General features: G+C 41.3%; 1 long non-coding RNA gene across 1 annotated transcript in view; it reads right to left on the minus strand.

Annotated features, from left to right (window-relative positions):
- Positions 1–674: 674 nt before the first annotated feature.
- The window catches only part of LOC138761301 (uncharacterized), a 41,968-nt gene continuing 19,623 nt past the window's right edge, over positions 675–23,019 (minus strand). The window contains exons 2-3 of the long non-coding RNA XR_011356250.1: positions 1,876–2,007; positions 675–916 (exon numbers count right to left, since the gene is read on the minus strand). This is a non-coding gene — a long non-coding RNA (uncharacterized lncRNA). The remainder of the gene's footprint in view (positions 917–1,875; positions 2,008–23,019) is intronic.

Here is a 23,019-nt window from a genome sequence, read left to right on the forward strand (position 1 = left end):
CTTTTCAGCTGGAGCGCTTCTAGCTGTTTAATTGCTTTGGAAAGTTTCTGTTCGACCTCAGCCAGTCTAATCTCTTTTTGTTGTACTTCAGTCTGAAGAGCTGCAATTAAGATATGTTGTTTTTTGGTTTCAGCTTCTGAGGCAATTAAAGCTGTACGAAGTTCAGCTAGGTCTTTTTTGCGACAAACATCTTTGAATTCATCACGAAAAAATTTTAAAAAGTCAATGAAGGTCATCTCACTTAGTTTAATGTCTGGTTGTTTCTTCTCTCGGCCGTCACCTTCTTCTGCCCGGGTTTTAGCTCGTGTAGCTTTTCCTTCAGTCATTTCTTCAAAATTTTCAGACTCAAGTATAAATAGAGAAATAATAAAGATCTTTCTGACTTCTGTGAAGTTAGTTCAAAGGTGGATACAGGTTAAAAATATTATATTTTATGGAGCAAAAACCAAAACGTGTTCACTCATGAGCGCCACCTGGAGACTCCGAAGGAATCTAAGAAGCTGAATTGTAGAAGCTTTCATGGAACTTCCATGAACATGAGAGTTCAGTGTTATAAACACAAGTTGATTCAAAAAGAAATGTTAGAATGTTTACCTGTGATTAAAAGCAAGATTGCATTGGAATGGTGTAGTGTGCACGCTACAATGAGTGTAGAAATATACACACACACAGAGTTGAAATTGAAGACTGCTTTATTTCACTGGCAGCTTTGCTTATATTGGCCCCTGGCTTTGACATTAAGGATCCGCATCATTGGAGTGTCGACCTCAGGTTGGCTGGCGTTCCCACCAGAGTTCCCCATTATCCCTCCGTACAGAGGTCACCTGGGACGACAACCAGTGTCACCCCCAGTCCACGCAGTCACTGTGTTCGGCGGCCATTTTGCAGGCCGATTTGCATCTCCATGCGCGGGCCACTACAATGGTATATTTAAAACAGGTAAACTAACTTATGGAAGTACGTTTTAAAATATTGAAGAATAATAGCTTAAATTTCCATTCAATACCCTAGTTTGTGTTTTGAAACCCAGATTTTAAAATGATGCGCTGTTTCTGCAAAGAGAATGAGTCCAATACAAATTTTATGGTCATAGACTGGTGGGGTCTAGAGGTTCTGTCGACTAGTAAGCCAGGAGCAAAACTGGTAGAAAAGGACAAAAGGTGAAAGCAACATGGCTTCACATGCATTTATCATCATTTCAATGCTATAAATGAGTCGAACTTCAATCAAACAAACTTTATTCACCCACAAAATAAATACTAAATGAAAAGTGGTCAAAGTTCTGTATCCATAAATTTCCATCACTTCTATTTTCCCCAGTACCACCACTGTGACAGCATCTAACCACACACAAGATACTGACAATAAGACTTTGTCGTCAAACATTACCTAAGTTGATGGAAGGAGAAGGAAAGAAAAGAATGGACTCAGTAGAATTTCTGGTGTATTTTTGTTGAATGACAACATTGTCTGACTGGTTTAATGCAACCTAGATTGTATACCTAAAATGGATGAGGGGGGGGTGGGGGAGTGGCTTGGGAGGAGGGAGGGGGGGGAGAAAAAGTCACTGTATATGTGTGAAAAAGAAAAAGTGTATATCATGGCTAATGTGATTTATGGTGTGAAAAATAAAAAATTTAAAAAAAAACAGCCAACTAACCAACCCAATTCCAATTTTAAAACATACTGCAAAGTCTCTCTCTTTCACACACACACCCCGCACTGTGTGCATCAACATCATTTGAAATAGACTATATACTCCACTCTTACAGAATAAATACAGACAGACCCAAAAATCATTCAAATCAACATTTTGCATAACAATTATGAAAGCCAAGGCTGGCAATCATAAAGTGAAATAAACACAGGGCTTACCTTTAGAAGAGCTGCAGGCAGCAAGTATTGGTACTGAATCTTTCAAAAATGATGACCTTTTCGGGTTAGGTCCCTCAAATTCTAGCTGAACCAACTGGGTCTTTCTTTTGTGGAGCACTGGGTGTCTGTGGTCTGAAAAAAAATGTCTCTCAGAGTGAAGAATGAATTTACACTGTTACGCACTAACAACCCTTTTAATTATGTTTGGGACTAAAGAGTTTTTGTTAGCACTAACACACCACTCCCCCAACTGTTAAGCAACTTCGAATTCTGTCTCAATTACAAGCAATTATGACAGGTCCATAATATGCTTCACAGGCTTTACATCAAGAAATGTATCATTTTCTGGATTCAGTGTAACAAGTGCACCAGCCAATTGCGAGTTGCGCTCGCTGAATCTGTGGTCCATCTCTCCAAGCACTGAATTAACGGGGTTGTAAGTACACTCTCTGAAGTTTTGTTCTATCGTGATCATCTCTGCAACCTGTAGTTCCCATAACAACATAATCATCCATCATCATATTCACTTTACATATCCATTTGATCGTGGGTCTCAGTGAAGCACTGGCAACTTTGGCAATGTCCCACACTGTGGTGGAACACACCATTGCATATATACCGTACAGGCTGGCCCACCCCTGACCCTGTAACTCCTCCCTGTAAGATTCCCCAATAAAGGTTGAGCTGCTCTAGTCTCCTCCTTTCATAGCAGCCTTGGAACCAGGCCAGCACCATGTGAAGACATGCCTGTTTTAGGTTATTAAAGCCTTTAATCACTCGCTGCAATTTAATAACCTACATAACTGCCATGGACAAGGCAATTCATGTGGAGAAGCGTGAGACCAATCCCAGGGATCCAGAGACCTCCCTCAGATTTGACATGGGCTGCACTGTCTCAAGGCCTACATGAGGTGCAACAAGGTCACAGACAATGTAGATAAGTATGATCCACTCTTCTCATCTGTTGGTCAAGACTGTGACAAGTATGACATGATGGGCCTATTGCAGCAGAAATATGGTGCCCCCATGAACTCAATGTTACCTTCTGGTCACCCAGTGTCAGGGTCACAGTGAGCCTGTTGATGACTTAATGAGGGCCATACGAGATCTGGGACGAGCCTATGGATGCAGAGATGTAACTGTGACAGTCTATTAAGGACCACATCCTAGAACGACTCCGGAGAAGGGCAATAGGACCCTATAGGAAGTCGTGCAGCTGTCTCAATTGCTTGAAATGGCCCAGCGAAATGGCAAGGCTCACTCCACTGGCAATGCATCCGCCTGGAGGGGAGCATGGGCACTGCCGTTTTGGGACGTGGGTTCCCTAACAGCCACTGCCACCTCTGAGCACACGAGGTGTGACTACCGCGGCCAGTCTAAGCACCCTGCAAGTACTGACCAGCCCATAGCGCAACTTGCTTGAGCTGCCAGAGGAAGGGACACTACACCAAGGTATGCCGGTCCAAACCTTCCTCCAGCAGTGCCCCATGCAGGCCGCAACCAGCTTCGCTATTTTGGAACAACCAACTTCCGGCATCACTTTTGGCATCAGAGAACCCAACAGCGGGAAAAGGAGGAAGACAACATGGGCCAATGACAATTCTGGTGTCTCTTCTGGACCCAACTGTGTGCGATCCATGGGGGTGGCCATCTTTTGGATCTCCAGGACAGCCATATTTGCGTCAGCCACTGCCACAGGGGGCACTGAAAGTTTCAAACACCCAGGCACCATACAACATTATTCCCTGCGAGATGTAAAGTAGTGCTAGTGTCAAAATCCCAATCCATGGAAATCCACAGATGCTGCACAGTGACCCTAGCCATGAGGGGCATGAAGTATCAAAACTTCAAACTGCTCATCGTGCCCCACCTCGGCACGCCAGTCATATTGGGACTGGATTTCCATGCAGTTTCCGTGCTCATATGGTTTGACAGCCCCCATCCTCCCCTCGTTGTCAAAAATAACCAATTTCTGCTAGGATGGTCGGGAGAACACGGTGTCTGTCCCGGGACCTGGCTCGCACAGGGGCTCCATCAGCAGAGGTGCACCTGGGAGCCCTAGCCATCCACCAGCCAGACCCTTGTATCTTGCTGACAAATGAGTGCTCAAACCTACCACCACTACCCCTCAGGCCTCCGCCCCTACCACCCCTGCAATGCCAAACACCCCCATGCCCCACTGAAGCGGTTCAGACTAATACAGTTCTGCTCCTGGACATTCATCCCACTATACAAGTCACCACCCCACAGGAACAGACAACTACATGATCGGTGCTGCACCGATCACAGCAGCAGATAAAGCCACCAGACTGGCTGGATTTGTGAACTGTAAATGACTGTATGAATGGTAACAATGGACTCTGTCACATTTACCCCCACCAGATTTCATCTAAAAAGAAGGGGTGAATGTGGTGGATTGCAGGTATACTGTACAGCCTGGCCCGCCTCCGACCTTGTAATTCCCCAATAAAGGCTGAGCTGCCCTAGTCTCCTCCCTTCGTACCAGCCTTGGAACCAGGCCAGCAGCATGTGAAGACATGCCTGTGTTTTAGGTTATTAAAGCCTTTAATCACTCGCTTCAAGTCCGCTTGTGATTATTGAGTGCACTACACACACCTTATTAAATCCTCGTCACAATGGAGTCTCCCTACGAAAACTGTTGCACTAGCCACGATATTTAAACTTGTCATCGTGTCCCCTTTCTGCGGAAGACTGGTGGGTCCAACAGGGCAAGAACTGTGTGCATGAACTTGGCAATGAATGAGAAATTGGCTTGGGTAATCTCAGGCAGCAGGCCCACAGCCTCCATTCATGCATCTGTCCTATAGACCAGGAAAGAGTCGATCGACAAGTCAAAAGAGATGCAATGTCATCAAAAGAGTTTAGAATGTCTGACACAGTGGCCCATCTCTGTCCCAGAAGGCAGTTAAGGTGCACACTCTTATAGTGCACAGCAGTTGTGGGCTTCCTGAAGAAATTGTAGAGGCCATCAGACACGTGAAAGAAGTCCACAACAGCTAACTCTGCTGACATTGTGTGTACCACCACTAAGTGTAGCTGGTGGTTAATACAAGGCACATAAGGTATCTCACAACCCAGTTTCTCGCAGTAGCTTCTGGACACCACCATGCTTCCCAAACATCAGAGCAGCCCCATCAAATACTTAGAATCTTTGATGTGTCCATCCAACTTCATTGAGCTCTGCCAAAATGGTGTCTGCTAATGTCTGTGCATCATCTTCGCCAGATCTTGCCATGGTTAGCAGACACTCTGTGGCTTCACATGACTCATTTACAAATCGAATGATAATCAATAGATTTTCACACCCAGTGGGGTCATGGGTTCCATCTACTTTCAAAGTGTAATAGGCGTCGCCTACTTCCTCCATTATAGCCTCTGTCTCCACACTGCTGAGTGTACTTATGAGTTCATTTTGCATGCCGTGACAGGTGTACGTGGTGTTACGAGGGATCGTTTTCGCCACCTCAGCCAATTCAGGGTCCTTTTTAACCGCATAGTCCAGTTAGGAGAGGAAAGGTCCATTACCCCCCCACCCCCCACCACTCCAACATATTATCAAAAGCCGCTATCTTCCCTCGTAAAGGCAAATGTTTTTCCACCAAAACTCCAAGAACTTTGATGAGAGAGGAATCATAATACCTGTTCTTTCACAGTTGGTCTGTATTGACATGTTGAAATCTCCTTTCCAGCATTGACACGCCTCTCCTGCTCCTTCCACAGATATCTTCCTTTGTGGATTCATGTTTATGAAATCCCCAATCTCTCTCCACAGAATTTTTCCAGTTATGAAAGCACACGCTCACAAAGGGATCCATCATCTGAGACCTCCAAGTTGTGCTAGACAAGTGACAGCAAAAATAAATGCTGCATCAGCCTTGACCCTGTATTCAAGCCGGTCTTGTTTGTGATACCAAGCAGAGACAAATGAACGGTTCCCACCACTGAAAATGCAGGCAGGGTACTTCTGTAAGACGATTGGGTTGGGCTGGTCAGTCCTGAGGTCATCTGTGGCTAAAGGTTGTCTACTGCAGCTAGCGCTGACTTCAGCATTGTGGCCACTACTCGGAGAAAGACTAGGAGTCTCTGGCTTTACATAGGTGGACATGCTGGTCTCTAAGAAGCGAGGTCTCTAAGAAGCAAATACATCCAGCCATCTTCTTGTATCCATTTCCCTTGATTTCTGTTGTTTGTTTCTTTAACAATCAATTGTGTGTGTTTCTTTAACGATCAACTTTATTCAGGTTTAAATGGGGCACCGTGGTCACGAGCGCATTACAAAGCAACTTCCCTTCTGACGTCACGAGCGTAAGTATTTTTCCTTTCCTGTTTCTATTTGTATTTCATTTGATTTCATTTAGAGAACAGGTACATTTTAAGATTTAAAATATATTTTAATTGAAAAAGAGATTTGTTTGTTTTGTGCTGAAGACTTGGCCTGAGGGTGAGTGCGTCACCATGGGTGGTTGTGGGGGGGGGAGGGGTAAGCAACGTATTCAGCTGCCAGATCGAGGCATCAAAAATCATTAGACAGCCTCGGAAAAGGTAGGGTTCAATCAATCGGGCTGTGTAACAAATACTCCTTAAGGGCCACTCACAGAGATCTTCAGAGAACTCTCGAGAGACTATTTCCATGAGTTCAACAGTATCCAGCATTTGAACAAGCTCTCCATGAATTTCCACATAAAAATTGCAACTTACCAACTTCCCACCATGGTCACTTTTGGGAGGATGTCAACGAGAGCACTTTTTTGAGTACAGCTTTAAGCTAGACATCTTACGTAAGGCTGGGAGCGAAAAAATGCGTATGTGAAAATGCTCCCCCCCCCCATTTTTTCTGTCTGTTGATTCTGTTTTACATCAATTTCTCCCTGCAGCAGCTTCTCATTTGATTAAACCTGTGCAGTGGTCTTGAGTTCTGGAAAACCAGGAGTTCTTGGATTGAAAGGGCTCCTTATTCATTCGAAGTCCAAGATGTGATGGAATGCAAGGTAAATGATCTCTTTGTTAGCACAGCATCCTGGAAATGTGACTTCATTGTCAGGAAAGTCCACTTTGCCAGACAGAAATAGCATTGCTGTGCAGTCAGCTACCTCAAGACTATAAATCCCTCTGAAATCTTGATTTTTGCAGTTACCAAAGATTTCACCAGAATCAAAGTCAGAATCTATTTTCATGATTAGGCCATGAAATTTGTTGTTTCGCGGCAGCGTTGAAGGGTAAACATTTCCATAAACCACTGTACAAAATAAATAAAAATAGTGCAAGAAAAAGAAAAAGTCGAAATAAGGCGACGCCGGTGATTTGTTGATCATTCAGGAATCTGATGACAGCAGGGAAGAAGCTGTCCTTGTGCCGCTGAGTGCTTGTCTTCAGGCTCCTGTACCTTTTTCACCCGATGGTAGCAGAGTGAAGAGGGCGTGGCCTGGGTGGCGGGGTCCTTAAGGATAGAGGGTGCCTTCTTAAGATTCTGCCTCTTGTAGATGTCCTCGTTGGAGTGAAGACATGTGAAAAGGCATGGGCAAAAGGGTTATATTGCTGATGTTTTGGGCCTGAGCTGTTATTCAAGGGATAAGCAGAACTGAGCCAGGAGCGGGAAATCTCAAAATTAAGACAATGCTGGCTGGGGGAGGAATCCAGACCAACAAAAGGTGTTAATTGGATGTCTTTGTGGAACTCAGCTCTGTCTGCAGAGATATCAGTGGCCACCCATTTCATTTCCCCATTCCATTCCCTTGCCTACATGTCTGTCCCTTGTCACATGAACTTCCAGACTGAGACCACTGGAATGGAGGATTAAAACCATGTGCCCAGATGCTTTTTGCTTATGTGGAACTGACGACACTGGGTCCACACTCAGGTCACCTTACTTTCAGAACTAGCAGATGTAATTAAACTCAGCCGTGGGGATTTATCTGAAAGTACACTTTGAAATGGAATTCCATTGTGAGGCCCAGGGAAAGCAGTTGTCAAATGCAACACTCTGAAATTGACGAATTGGTCACAACCTGTCTTGCTCAAGAAGTTTTAATAAGACTTTGTATCTACGAGATAAACCAGGAAATCATAACATCCTGGTTCCATAATAATTAATCTTCTAAATTGTAGAATATAATGTTCAGTTTTGATTTTGACTGACAAATGTTAGAAGGAGTAGGCGCATGATTAATTGTTTTTGGGGTATAAAAGCCTGTGGTCCTGCTGCTGAAGTTTAGACTCTCCGAGGGGTGGGAACACCCCATGTCAAGAAGGAAGAACAGCCAGAGTCCGAGCAACGTCCCGGTCGGGAGAGGTGGAGAAGCTGCTACCAGCACCCTGACAACCTACTACAAGTGTGCAGTCGTTGCCTCGCTTTGGCAGTTGGGACCAGTCCAAGCATTGATAAGTATAGTTGGGAAGGGCTTGCATATTGTAGTGTGAAATCAGCTTTTGAATTAGTAATAAACATTTGTATAAACTGAACTGCTCTCGGTGTGTGTGTCTATTTTCTTTCGGTAGCTCAAACATTGTGACCAATCTAAAATGAACAAAATGAGAGGTATAAGTTTACCCAAGACAACCACCCACAAGTAGGAGGGACGACACCTCATTTTCGGAAGGGGCACCCTCCGAACGGGTGGCATTAATATCAAGTGAAACGTAAAAGTCTGCAGACTCTGTGATTATAGAAAAAACTATAAATGCTGGAGGAACTCAGTCTTTCAGTGCCGATAAAAAGCACTGCCGACATTTCGGGCCTGAGCCCTTCTTCAAAGAAGAAGCAGAAAGTAATTCGACAATCACAGCGCCTGCAGACTTGCGTGTTTCACTCAAAAGAACTAAATAACAAATGCACGAAAGGCACTCAATAGTTCAACAGCAGCTGTGATGAATGAACATTTTAATCAGTAAAGGCACTTTGCCTTTTAACAATAAGTCACTGAGTATAATAAGGGTTTCTTAACAACTTCATCAAAACACATGCTCAATCGTCAATGAAAGAATTCAAACAAAAAAATCTGTCAGTTCACTAAAAATTGGACAGCACTGGTTTCCCATTATCACAAGAGTCATCAGGGTGCCTTTACAGTATTGCTCCTTTTGGTGCCAGTGACAACATTGTGGGCACCTACAATCTGGTTAATTCTCACTAACCCATGCATTTTTGCCACTAAGCAAAAGTGGATATTGAGGAGTCACTGAGAAACAGTCTACCTCTGGTCTATTTCCGTTAGGTCCACGGATTCAGCGCAAAACAGCGTTCAGATGTAGAGCTCCATTTAACCTAATGCATGAAAAGTAAATTAGTGACACTCAATGTACTTGCTCAGTACATTGGCCTTTCGGTTCTCTGAGGAGAAGTTTGTATTCAAGGGAAACTATCTGGAGGATAGCTGTGAGCATGTTGTAGGAGCCATCACATCCTCAACACCTTCAATATGCATTGCATTTGACGCCAATTGCTTAAAGGTTCATCAACTATTAAAAGTTGACGAATTGTCCACATCAGTTTCCAGTATCCAACCATATCAATTCTGCACCCCTCTCCCGAACTGACATGTCTGTCCATGGCCTCGTGTATTGTCAAGCTCCTGTAAAGTGGAGGAGCAACTCCTAATTTTCAGTACTCTCCAGCCGGATGGCATTAACGTCGACTTCTGGATGGAGTAGATCAAACGGAATATCCTTAGATTCAAGCTCACTCTTAACTTGGTCGCACTCCTTCCCGTATTTCATCAAGATGGCTCTCAGGTCGGGAAAAAAAGCAGCACAGTACATGATAGGACCCTTGTTCTCTCTGGACTGCCTTGCAGCATAATGCAGGATTTTACCCCTGTGTTGATATTTGAGCAGGCTTATCAGAACAAGTCCCGGTCTTTGGTTTGCAGGTGGGTGGGGCGCGAGAGCTTGATGTGCTCACTCTATTATCAGGGGCTCGGTGAAATGCCCTTATCCCAGGGTGGTTGGGATCCAGTTAGCAAAAATGTTAACAGGGTTGTTTCCTTGCCACCTTCCCGAAGATTAACGACACGTGAGTTGTGGCGTCAGCTGTAGTTTTTCAGTTGGTCGAATTTCTCCATTAAAAAAAATAATTTTCCTTCCTCAATTTGAAAACAGGAGCCCAGCTCTACCAACCGGTCCTTCATCACACCGACACTCTCCCCCATCTTGGCTGTGCAGCAGTTCAACTTACCCGACATGGTTTGCAGTCCAGAGATAGACTAACTAATTTCTACGGTTTTAGAGTCAAGTTCGCTGGGATTGATGACCATTTCTTATCTCTTGAAGAATAAGTGAGTCTTGTCCTCCCAGATGTTCCTGTGCCGGCGCCATTACGTGAGTTTCAAGGTCGTCAGCCCCAGTAATAGATGTTGCAATTTGCTCGCTTCTCTTCGCCTCTGGTCCATACTGCAGCTGTCTGACCAAATTAAAAGTGGGGTTGGGTGTTTTTGAAGGATTGAAAATGAATTTGTTTGGAGAGCCCCTAGGCCAGCATCTACCAAACATCACGTGATCCCCAATCATAATGTCCTCTTGATTGCATATGGGAATGCATAAGGGAAGCAGATTTCCATATGTTTTGTGTGGTGTTGCACAATTGCTAAAATAGGCATTTACAGCCCAAATTGGACTTTTAAAATAATTTGAAGAATCATTCTAAATAGCTTAATTGCTGATTAATTCCATCAAAGTATTAGCTTATACTATTAACCATATAACCATATATAACCATTTACGGAGCGGAAACAGACCATTTTGGCCTTTCGAGTCCGCACCTGTTCACTGATTTCAGGCAATGGTCCCGGTAGATCACGTCGATGGGGGAGGGGGTGGATCCTCTCTGCCACTCTTTTTGCAAACAAAATATGATATTAATACCTGCAAAGCCAGTTCCATGGTCCTGTAATTACTTATTCTTTTACCCAGAACTCCTATGCAAACATGTGCATAAAATATTTAAAAGGGTTATATAAAACAGATATTTTTTCTTTGATTGTCTAAGAGTTAAATGTTGGAGGTCGAGGGAATGGGCTGAGGGGAGGGAGAAAGGGGAAGGAATGTTAGGTTTGAACTCAACAGAAAATTCCCATAGATGGGACGAGGATAAGTTGTAATTGACACAAATTTGTAAAAACTGTTGATGACGTGTAAACTGTTGAGGTCAATTTTGAAAACTACAAATAAAATATTCTTGTGCCAAGCTAAAGTCAATGATCACAACAGCAGTTCTTGGTGAATTTCTTCACTGAATAATAGGATCATTAATATTTCAATTTTCTATTTGTCTGTCATTAACCCTATAACTTCCAGTGGTTCACCTTGAGCAATAATAATGATTGCATTTTAGTGCATCAGTGATTCTGGCATTTCTCACCAAATTCCTTCAATGGAAGATTTTAATTATCATGTTATGTTATACCTGTTTAGCCTGAAATTATTGTCCGATCTGATTTAATTCAATAAACAAGGAGGTTAGTCTTGATGCCTTAGTATAAACACAAAGATGGAGAAACTCAGCAGGTCAAGCAGTGTCCTTTATAAAGCAAAGGTAAAAATATATGACCGACGTTTCGGAATTGAGCCCTTCATCAAGGTATGGAAAGATCTCGGCAGGCGTTCGAACAAAAGAGTTGGGGGAGATCTGGTCGCAAAGGCAGGAGAAGGGAGGGTGTGGACAGCAGTGATCAAGGGGAGAAGGGAATAGAGGGGGAAAGGAGGGAGGGGGGAAGAGGAGAGCAGGTCAGCAGAAAGTGGAAATGTTGATGTTGATGCCATCTGGTGGAGAGTGCCCACACAGAAAATCAGGTGTCGTTCCTTCAATTTACAGGTGGTCTTGGTGGGATAGTATATCAGGCCATGGACAGATACATGAGTATAGGAGTATAAAATGGAACTGAAATGGTTGGCTACTGGGAAGCCTCCGTGCGGACAGAGCGAAGGTGCTCAGTGAAGCGATCTCCCAATCTGCTCCCAGTCTCTCCATTGTAGGGAAGGCCACAAAGGGAGCACTGGAAGCAGTAAATCAACCCTATGGATACACAAGTGAAGTGTTGCCAACTTCCACCCAGATCTCAAACTCACCTGGTCCAACTCCAACCCCTTCCCTTCCCAAATCTCTCTGCCTCCATCTCGGGAGACAATCTTTCCACCAACATGTATTACAAACCCACTAACTCCCACAAGTTCAACTACCTTGGTTACACTTTCTCACACCCTGTCACCTGCAAGGATTCTATCCCCTTCCCTCAAGTTCTCTGTCTCCGCCGCATCTCTTCCCAAGATGAGCTCTTCCAGTCCAGATCTTCCAAACTGTCTGCCTTCTTCACCAAATGTGGCTTTCCCTCTGCCACCATCAACGCAGCCCTCATGCACATCTCTTCCATTTGCCGCTCATCAGCCCTGGCCCCCTCTGCCCCAGATGCAACAAACATGAAATTCCCCTTATCCATCACCTACCACCCCACCAGCCTCCTCATCCAACACATTATCCTCCAGAATATCCAGCATTTACAACAAGATCACACTACCAGGCACATCTTTTCCTCTGCTCCTTTTTCTGCCTCCCGTAGGGACTGCTTCCTCCATGACTTCCTTCCCACCAATTTCCCTCCCGCCGGCACCTTCACCTGTGGCCACAGGAAATGATACACTTGTGCCACACCTCCTCCTTCACCTCGGTCCGGGGCCCCAAACACATCTTTCGAGTGAAGTAACACTTCACTTGTACATCCACAGGACTGATTTACTGCATCCAGTGCTCCCTTTGTGGCCTTCTCTACATTGGAGAGACTGGGTGCAGATTGGGAGATCGCTTCACTGAGCACCTTCATTCAATCCGCATTAATGACAGAGACCTCCCAGTAGCCAACCATTTCAGTTCTGTGTCACACTCCCATACTCACATGTTTGTCCTTGGCCTTATGTACTATCCCACTAAGACCACCCATCTGATGGCATTAACATCAACTTTTCCGGTTTCTGCTAATCTGCACTCCTCTTCCCCCTCCCCCCTTTCCCTTCCTTCTCTCCTCCCTCTATTCACCCGGTCATCCTTCTTCCCCTGATCACTACTGTCTCCTCCCTCCCTTCTCCACCTATCATCTCCTGCCTTTGTGACCACACCTCCCCCCTATTCTTTTGTTCGGTTGCCTGCCGACATTTTTCCAAACCTTGATGAAGAGCTCAAGCCTGAAACGTCGGTCGTGTATTTTTACTTTTGCTTTATAAAGCCTGACCTGCTGAGTTTCTCCAGCATTGTGTCTACAGATTTTTGTGTTTTACTTCTTAATTTTCCTCCCAGTTTATCCAGAAAACGTGCCCCTTTTGTTTTGGCACAAGTCATGCAGCTAAACTCATGTCAGATGAATGCATTCCAGTGTAGAAACTAATTAATCCCCAGAATTTCTGACAAACAATTCTTGCTGTCAGTGATAAAAATGAATTATTCTCTGGTGTAGCCAGTTGATTCCTGTGTAATCTTCCTATTCCTTCTCTATCTGTGCAGTTCTGTTAGCTGCCACAATAAACCTCATTTTTTTTGTTGTTGTTGAAACTTGAAATAAACATGCTTTTTTTTAGCTAATGTATCACTTTACTTAGGCAGTCATATTCTATCCAGTGTTTACTTAAGTTCATTTGTTGTGACAAACCGATGATTTTAATTACAAATGTGTCCTTTCATAAGTGGACAATGATGCCCACAAACATCAATGGGCAATATTGATTTTTCTGTTTTGTGCACAATGCTCAAAATTGAAAAGTTAAAGTTTTTGTTGAAATGATTGAAAATTTCTTAATTCACTTATAAAAGTTGTGGTCTGAAAAAAAAAATCTCTCCTTTAAATAGTACCTTAAAGCAACTCAGTCTGTCCCAAAGGCACTCATAATCAATTGGAAGTCCTGACTGTACAGTTTAAAAACCCAGCAGCCAATCTCTAAACATGGTCTCACAAACATCAATGAAAAATTGAGTCAATTTGTTTCTTTTAATTGATATTGAGAAAGGAATAAGTGTGGGCCAAACCAGCAGATATCTACCATTCTTCAAGCAAATACAAGCGATCTTTAACAACCATCTGAGAATTCAGTTTAACATTTTCCCATTCACACTTTTTGATTTACAACTTTCACATAAATGTTTAATATCTGTTATTTATAATAGTTTGTTTGATTTAAGGATAGCCTTGTTAGTTAAAATCAAGAATGATTGGGAACAGGATTTGAATCTTTCATTCTCAGTTGAGGCTTGGGACTCCATTTGTAATCTGATTTATACGACCTCTTTTTGTGCACGACATTGTTTGTTGCAATTTAAAGTGGTTCATAGAGTTCATATGTCTAAAATTAAATTGTTTTGTTTTTATTCAGATATAAATCCTCTATGTGACAGATGTAAGATTGGTGATGCTTCTTAGGTTCAGAAAAATTTTGATAGGATAATCTTTCAAACATTTTCAGTGATTCTGAAGTTCAAATTGGAACCTTGCCCTTCAGTTGCTCTATTCGGATCATTTCAAGATGGTGACGTTTTACTGACTCCAACCGAATTTTATCTTTTACTTTATTGATGGCCAGGTGTGCAATTTTGATGAAATGGAAAGACAATACTCCACCTACACACACACAATGGTTCAGCGATATCATGTCTTGTTTAAGTTTAGAAAAAAATTAGATACGGCATTAAAGAGTCAAATATTAACTTTCAAAAGATGTGGGGTCCATTTATGGACTGTTATCATAACCTAAAGAATTTGGGTTGTTCTGAAGTTTTGTTGCTGTGCTGTCCATCTCCAGGTTGTTGTCACTTGATCCCTACATGTCAGCTTTTAATCTTGCTAAAAAGATTTTTAAAAATTTAAAAACATTTTCCCCCAAACTTAAATCAACTCAAAATTACAAGTTGCAGAAATTATGTGCAAATTGCTGTTTTGTAAAGACAGAAGGGAAGGAGTATTTTTCTTTTTTGTTTTTCAGTCTTGGGAAGACACAAGAGAAAGATATTTATAATAATATCACATGAAATAATGATTATTCTTCAGTATTTTTACACATGCCTCATATTAGGAAAAGGAGGTGCAGCTTGTTCTTTGAAAGCAGTTACTCACTCAATGTGATCACCCAGAAAAATATGACGACGATAACAGGTCGAGAATAAACCCTGTCTATGCCTCTCATAATAGTTTTAACTCACTCAGGTCTCTCAGGCTCTAAACAGCCCCAGACATCTTCCTGGTAAATCTCATCAGCAGCCATTGCAAAGCCTCCATGTCTTTCCAGTATTGGGACAACCAGAAATGCACAATCATGGTCAAATTAAAGTTTTATGTAGCTGTGATTTTTCTTCCTTACTTTTGCATTGAGTGTCCTGACCAATATGGGCCATGCTATCTGCCTTTATTTTTTTTACCACCGTATCTCTTGCATGGCTGCTTTCAAGTAGTTCTTGATATTGACTCCAATCTCTCTGCCCATCAATACCTTTAAGAGTCCTGCCATTAACTTTACACTTTCCTCTTGCATTTGATCTTTCAGAGTGCAACACTCACACTTGTCTGGATTATCTGTAATTGATCAATATCCTGTTATATCCTTCAAAACATCATTACACAACTCCACCAATCCATGTTCCATCTGCAAATGCACTAACTCACCCACCTACTTTAATGCATTACTTCCCCCTACTCCCAACAAACTCCTCCAACACCTTGTGGACTAATAAGATTTGGATATGCCATCACCATGAGAAAGGGTTGACAATCACAGCCGATTCCGTCCCTTGCCACGCGGTGTACAGGAGGTCCACAGTGAACCCAGAGTCACTGGGAGAGGTGCATGGTGATCCTAGGGTCATCGGGGGGGGAGGTTCAAGGTGATCCAGACTCATTGGGGGAGGATCGCAGTGATCCTGGCGTGATACAGAGGGGTGGAAACAAAAGGGTAGAAACAGAGGGCTAAGTTGATGCAATTCTACAGGACATTTTTCTCTTATATTAAGCCATTTTATCCATAATGACCAGGGGTACATGCTAATTCTTTAGGTGCCTGAGTTCATCAAAAACGGTGATGAGAGGAGGTGTATCATGTGATGACATGGGGTTAGACTAAAAATCCCTACTCTGCTCGAAAATGTTGAGAAAAAGAGTCAAAAATGGTTGAAAAAGTTAAGGAAAATAGAAGAAAGAAGTAGTTGAAAATTTAAAGAATAATTTAAAATGCCACCAAAGAAAGAAAAACCAGCTGTGGTAACAAAAAACAGAGCAAGAGAAAGATCAAGATAAAGAAGAGGGACCAACCTTGACGAAGGATCCAGGGGCTGTGCATAAAGTACTGGCCAAGGGAGACAAGCTGGGAGCTGGAGAGACCTTGGACATTGCTGTGCAGGGTCTCTCCTGACAATGGCCGCCTGCTACAGGTGAAGAAGTGACTGCGCATGCGCGAGGAGTCATACATGCTCAGGTGCAAAAAAAAACCGGAGGCAGTTTAATAAAGGCTCAAGAGGTTTCTAGCTCCAGTGAACAGAAAGAAGAGCAAGAAAAACGCTCTGAACAAGGATTTATGGACAGAATGATGGGGAAAATGAAAGAGACATTTAGTTCAACAGCTGATGTGAAGAATTACCTGGGATAATTTCCAGCAATCTATGATGTTATTAACGGAAGAAGTTAAGAAATGTGGAGAGAATATAGCTGAAAATAAGAGTTTTACAAGGAAAGTTAAAAAAACTGATGTAGCAGGTGGACAAAGGGTTTGAAGTTTTGGATAAAAAAAATTAAAGGAAGAGAATTTGAAATTCAAGGCATTAAGGAACAAATGAAGAAGGTACAAGATGAAACAGCTGCATGAAAGAACAATTAACACAAAACATTGATATTTTAGAAAATTTTTCTTCTTTGGCTTGGCTTCGCGGACGAAGATTTATGGAGGGGGTAAAAAAGTCCACGTCAGCTGCAGGCTCGTTTGTGGCTGACCAGTCCGATGCGGGACAGGCAGACACGATTGCAGCGGTTGCAAGGGAAAATTGGTTGGTTGGGGTTGGGTGTTGGGTTTTTCCTCCTTTGCCTTTTGTCAGTGAGGTGGGCTCTGCGGTCTTCTTCAAAGGAGGCTGCTGCCCGCCAAACTGTGAGGCGCCAAGATGCACGGTTTGAGGCGTTATCAGCCCACTGGCGGTGGTCAATGTGGCAGGCACCAAGAGATTTCTTTAGGCAGTCCTTGTACCTTTTCTTTGGTGCACCTCTGTCACGGTGGCCAGTGGAGAGCTCGCCATATAATACGATCTTGGGAAGGCGATGGTCCTCCATTCTGGAGACGTGACCCATCCAGCTCAGCTGGATCTTCAGCAGCGTGGACTCGATGCTGTCGACCTCTGCCATCTCGAGTACCTCGACGTTAGGGGTGTGAGCGCTCCAATGGATGTTGAGGATGGAGCGGAGACAACGCTGGTGGAAGCGTTCTAGGAGCCGTAGGTGGTGCCGGTAGAGGACCCATGATTCGGAGCCGAACAGGAGTGTGGGTATGACAACGGCTCTGTATACGCTTATCTTTGTGAGGTTTTTCAGTTGGTTGTTTTTCCAGACTCTTTTGTGTAGTCTTCCAAAGGCGCTATTTGCCTTGGCGAGTCTGTTGTCTATCTCATTGTCGATCCTTGCATCTGATGAAATGGTGCAGCCGAGATAGGTAAACTGGTTGACCGTTTTGAGTTTTGTGTGCCCGATGGAGATGTGGGGGGGCTGGTAGTCATGGTGGGGAGCTGGCTGATGGAGGACCTCAGTTTTCTTCAGGCTGACTTCCAGGCCAAACATTTTGGCACTTTCCGCAAAGCAGGACGTCAAGCGCTGAAGAGCTGGCTCTGAATGGGCAACTAAAGCGGCATCATCTGCAAAGAGTAGTTCACGGACAAGTTTCTCTTGTGTCTTGGTGTGAGCTTGCAGGCGCCTCAGATTGAAGAGACTGCCATCCGTGCGGTACCGGATGTAAACAGCGTCTTCATTGTTGGGGTCTTTCATGGCTTGGTTCAGCATCATGCTGAAGAAGATTGAAAAGAGGGTTGGTGCGAGAACACAGCCTTGCTTCACGCCATTGTTAATGGAGAAGGGTTCAGAGAGCTCATTGCTGTATCTGACCCGACCTTGTTGGTTTTCGTGCAGTTGGATAATCATGTTGAGGAACTTTGGGGGACATCCGATATGGTCAGAACACTTCCAATCTCTTTTCAGTACCAACCGCTCAGTCCAAGATTCCGCCCTGCTCCAGCTCCCTCAACAGCCCCTAAGGCTAGAGCTGGATGAGGTTCCCACCCTGGATGAGACATATAAGGCAATCGAACAACTGAAAAGTGGCAAAGCAGCAGGTATGGATGGAATCCCCCCAGAAGTCTGGAAGGCTGGCGGCAAAACTCTGCATGCCAAACTGCATGAGTTTTTCAAGCTTTGTTGGGACCAAGGTAAACTGCCTCAGGATCTTCGTGATGCCACCATCATCACCCTGTACAAAAACAAAGGCGAGAAATCAGACTGCTCAAACTACAGGGGAATCACGTTGCTCTCCATTGCAGGCAAAATCTTCGCTAGGATTCTACTAAATAGAATAATACCTAGTGTCGCTGAGAATATTCTCCCAGAATCACAGTGCGGCTTTCGCGCAAACAGAGGAACCACTGACATGGTCTTTGCCCTCAGACAGCTCCAAGAAAAGTGCAGAGAACAAAACAAAGGACTCTACATCACCTTTGTTGACCTCACCAAAGCCTTTGACACCGTGAGCAGGAAAGGGCTTTGGCAAATACTAGAGCGCATTTTAGAAAATATCAGCAGAAGAAATAACATAAAGATTGTTGGACTTAAAGAAGGCGATGAAGGACAGGAAATCAAGATGTTTTTTCTGGAAACTTTGGGAGTAACTGAATTCCAAGGAGACACTGAGATTGAGAGAGCACATAGAGCACTGAGACCAAAGCCACAACCAGATCAGAGACCTTGTCCGATACCTGTTAAATGTCTTCGTTATGAAGTGAGAGAGAAGATCTTAGAACTGGCAGCTAAACAGGTGAAAAAAAAGATAATCACCTTTGGTTTATAATGGGAGTAAGATTTTCTTTTACTCTAATATAAGTTTTGATTTGTTAAAAAAAGAGAAAGGAATTTAAAGCAGTTTAAAATGTATTGTGGGGTTAAAAAAAAGTCGTGCCTTTGCCTTGAGGTATCCGGCAGTTTAAAAAGTTTTTGTCCCAGATGGACAAAATAGATTTTTTTTCAGATCCTAATGAGGCAAAGGTTGTATGCTGATTCTTTGCCAGAAAGAGAGAGGCAGGTGGCTATTGATACTTGAAAGGTCCCTATGAGTGTGAAAGAGTTAAGATGTACCCAAAAATTTTGAGAGCATTTAATTGGGAGGAAGGTTTTAACCTACAATTGATCTGTACATGTTTAAAAAGATTCTTGAATTAATATTCATAATGCAACGGGGGAATGTATTGTATTTCGAGTGAGTTAGTTGGGAAAATGGAGCTGACTATTGCGGAATCATGTGAGTAAGTGTGGTTTTTACCACAACCCGTATAGATCAGGGAGTTAAAGCCATTAAAACATCATCTGGCTTTGGTGGGGGGGGGGGGGGTTCTTTTCTCTTTTATTTTGTTTTTTTCTATATATGTTTCTTTCTTCTCCTTGTACACTTAGATTAATTAAGAATAATATGTTGCTAACACTGTGAAAGTGGGAGGAGTGGGAGAAGGTGGATGGATAGACAAAGGATCTTATAGAGGTATCTGATGGCAGGGAAATTAAAGTTTGCTAGTATTAATATAAATGGAATACAGAATCAAACAGAAAAAAAATTACTAATATATATTAAAAAAACAAAAGTAGATATAGCTTTTTTGCAAGAAACTAATTTGACGGAAAAGGAGCATCGAAAGTTGAAAAGAGATTAGGTTGGATTTGTATTGCCATCTTAATTTAATTCCATACCTCTAGGTATGGTAATATTAATACATAAAATTTACCAATTAGAATATTAAATACTACTATAGATACAGCAGGAAGGTATGTAATCGTTACTTGTCAAATCTATTCAGAATATTGGACTTTATTGAATGTTTTTATGGACCAAATGCTGATGATGGAAAATTTATGCAAATTAACGAGTGTAAAATGGAAAATATTAGTAGGAGGAGATTTCAATTTCACCTTAGATCCAAAGTTAGATAGATCAGGTAGTAAAATTATAAAAAGTAAAGTGATAGAGACTACTCTTTTTATTCATTTAGACATAAAACAAATTCATATATAGATATTTATATAGTCTCTGCACAGTTACAAGCCCGCGTTCAAAAGGTAGAATATCAAGTGAGAGTTTTATCTGATCATTCACCTTTAATTTTGTCAAATGTATTGGAGGATGAACAAAATATAGGTTATAGATGGAGACTTAATACAATGTTATTAAAGAGAAAAGATTGTTATAATTTTATGACACAACAGATAATTTTTTTTCTAGAAACTAATGAAAATTCAGTAATGAATAATTTTACTATATGGGATTCCATGAAGGCATATTTAAGAGGTCAGATAATAAGTTATGCATCTAAGATAAAGAAACAACATATGAAAGAGGTAGACCAATTGGAAAAGGAAATATTAAATTTAGAGGAATTACATATCAAAAAAAATGAAGATAAAGAAGATGATTGGAAAAAAATAGATTTAATATAATACAAACTTATAGAGTAGAAAGAGATATAATGAGAACTCAACAGAAATATTATGAACTAGTTGAAAGAGCTCAAAAGTATTAGTGTGGCAATTAAAACTTCAACAAGTATCAAGAACAAGATGCAAGAAATAAAAGATAATTTTAGAAATTTTTACAAAAAAATTATATCAATCTGAATCTCTGAAAGATTAAAAAAAAGAAATATTTATCACATTAAATTACCTATGTTAAATATGGAAGAAAATTAGAATTATCTAATCCTTTTTCTGTGATAGAAGTGTATGATACTCTGATGTCATTACAGAATAATAAAGTCCCAGGAGAAGATGGTTTTCCTCTGGAGTTTTATGAAGAATTTAAGGAATTGTTAACTCCTGTATTATTGAAAGTATTAGATCAAATGAGAGAATCACATGATCTACCAGAATCTTTTAAAACAGCATTAATAACAGTTATTCCAAAAAAGGGAAAGATCCTTTACAACCTTCCTCTTATAGACCTATATCATTATTAAATACAGATTATAAAATTATATCTAAATTATTAACTAATAGATTAACTAAATATTTACCAAAATTAATAAATATAGATCAAACAGATTTTATTAAAAATAGATCTGTAAATGATATAGTTAAATTTATGAGTTTATTAACTGTAGCACAAAAAGAAGAGAAACCAGCAATAATGGGCACATTAGACGCAGAGAAATCCATTTGACAGACTAAAATGGGACTTCTTATTTAAGGTGTTAAGTACATTTGAAATTCCGACTGTTTTTATAGATTGGATAAAAGCATTATATAATCAACCAAAAGTGAAAGTGATCACAAATTGGCAAATATTATTTTCTTTTTTTTTATTATTATTGTTAGAGAGATTATCTAGGCAAGGATGCCCATTATCAGCATTTTTATTTACTTTAGCCATAGAAGCTTTGGTGGAAATAATTAGAAGAGACAGTGAGATTAAAGGTTTCGAGATAGACAATAAAGAACATAAAATAGTTTATTTGCAGATGATGCTATAGACTATTTAACAAAACCAGAAATATCATTCTGCAAATTAAATGTAAGATTAGTAGAATATGGTTTAGTGTCAGGTTATAAAGTAAATGTTGATAAGAGTGAAGTGATGCCTGTGGTTGAAATGGATTATACATATACACAAAGTTACAAAAAAATGACAAAATTTAAATGGAAAAAAGAAGCATATAAAAATTTAGGAATAAAAATAAATAGAGATTTAAATAATTTATTTAAATTGAATTGCGTACCACCATAAAAAAAAAACTGAGGAAGATTTTTAAAAATGTAAAGATTTGCCAATAACTTTAATAGGATGGGTAAAACGTGTCAAGTTGAAAATTTTCCAAGAATACAGTATTTATTTCAATAATTACCCATCCCTGTACTAGAGAAGTTTTTACAAGAGCCAAAATTATAAGGACATATATTTGGAGAGATAAAATGCCAAGAGTAGCCTTGGAAAGACTGTCTTGCCAAAGAAATTTGCCCCATCGGGGTTTTCCAGATGATAACCTCTTTCTTTCAGGTCACCACAGAGTTCCTTTTTGTTTAACTTATTTCAAGTGAAACATTAGGCAGCCAGTCCTCTCTTCTTATATGGACCACAAGGGCTTTGACCAGGCTGAACTAAGCACTCACAACCCATCTTCCAAATGGGGTTTTTCCACAAGCTATTGCTGCTGACTGTGGAACTGCAGAACTGGTCTCTCTCTCTCTCTCTCTCTCTCTCTCAGAGAAAAGCCTATTTGACTCCCTCTCTGCTTGCAAAACCACATGTTCTAAATCCAATTGAGCATGCCTTCCATATGCTTTAGAGAAAACTTAAGGGGACAAGCCCCCAAAACAAGCAGGAGCTGAAGATGGCTGCAGTAAGGCCTGGCAGAGCATCACCAGAGAAGATACTCAGCACCTGGTGATGTCTATGAATCACAGGTTTCAAGCAGTTATTCCATGCAAGGGATATGCAATAAAGTACTAAATATGACTACTTTAATATACAGACCATTACTATGTCCAAAATATTATGGTGTCCTAAAATGAAGGGACTATGCATAAAAAGTGCTGTAATTTCTGCATGGTCAAACCAAAATGTACACAAATATCCTTGAGTAAAATATGGAATGTGCACTTTAAACACATGTAAATTGTTTGATTCCAAAATTAAAACTGTGAAGAACAGGGGCAAATAAAGGAAAAAAAATGTCTTTGTCCCAAATATTATGGAGGGTGTAAAAGAGAGACAATGTAAATACGGAGGTTTTTACTTCTTAGTTTATTTTGTGATTATCCCTTTTTTAAAAAAATTGTTGTTTGTAGTGTTATCATAGTTTCTATGTCTTCATATGTTGTAATATCCGGACAAACAGAGAGTTTGTATCTCAGTCTTCAAAGAACCATGGAGGAAGCGTAA

The sequence above is a fragment of the Narcine bancroftii genome, chromosome 4 (assembly GCF_036971445.1).
Source record: "Narcine bancroftii isolate sNarBan1 chromosome 4, sNarBan1.hap1, whole genome shotgun sequence".
In the NCBI taxonomy this organism is placed as follows: domain Eukaryota; kingdom Metazoa; phylum Chordata; class Chondrichthyes; order Torpediniformes; family Narcinidae; genus Narcine; species Narcine bancroftii.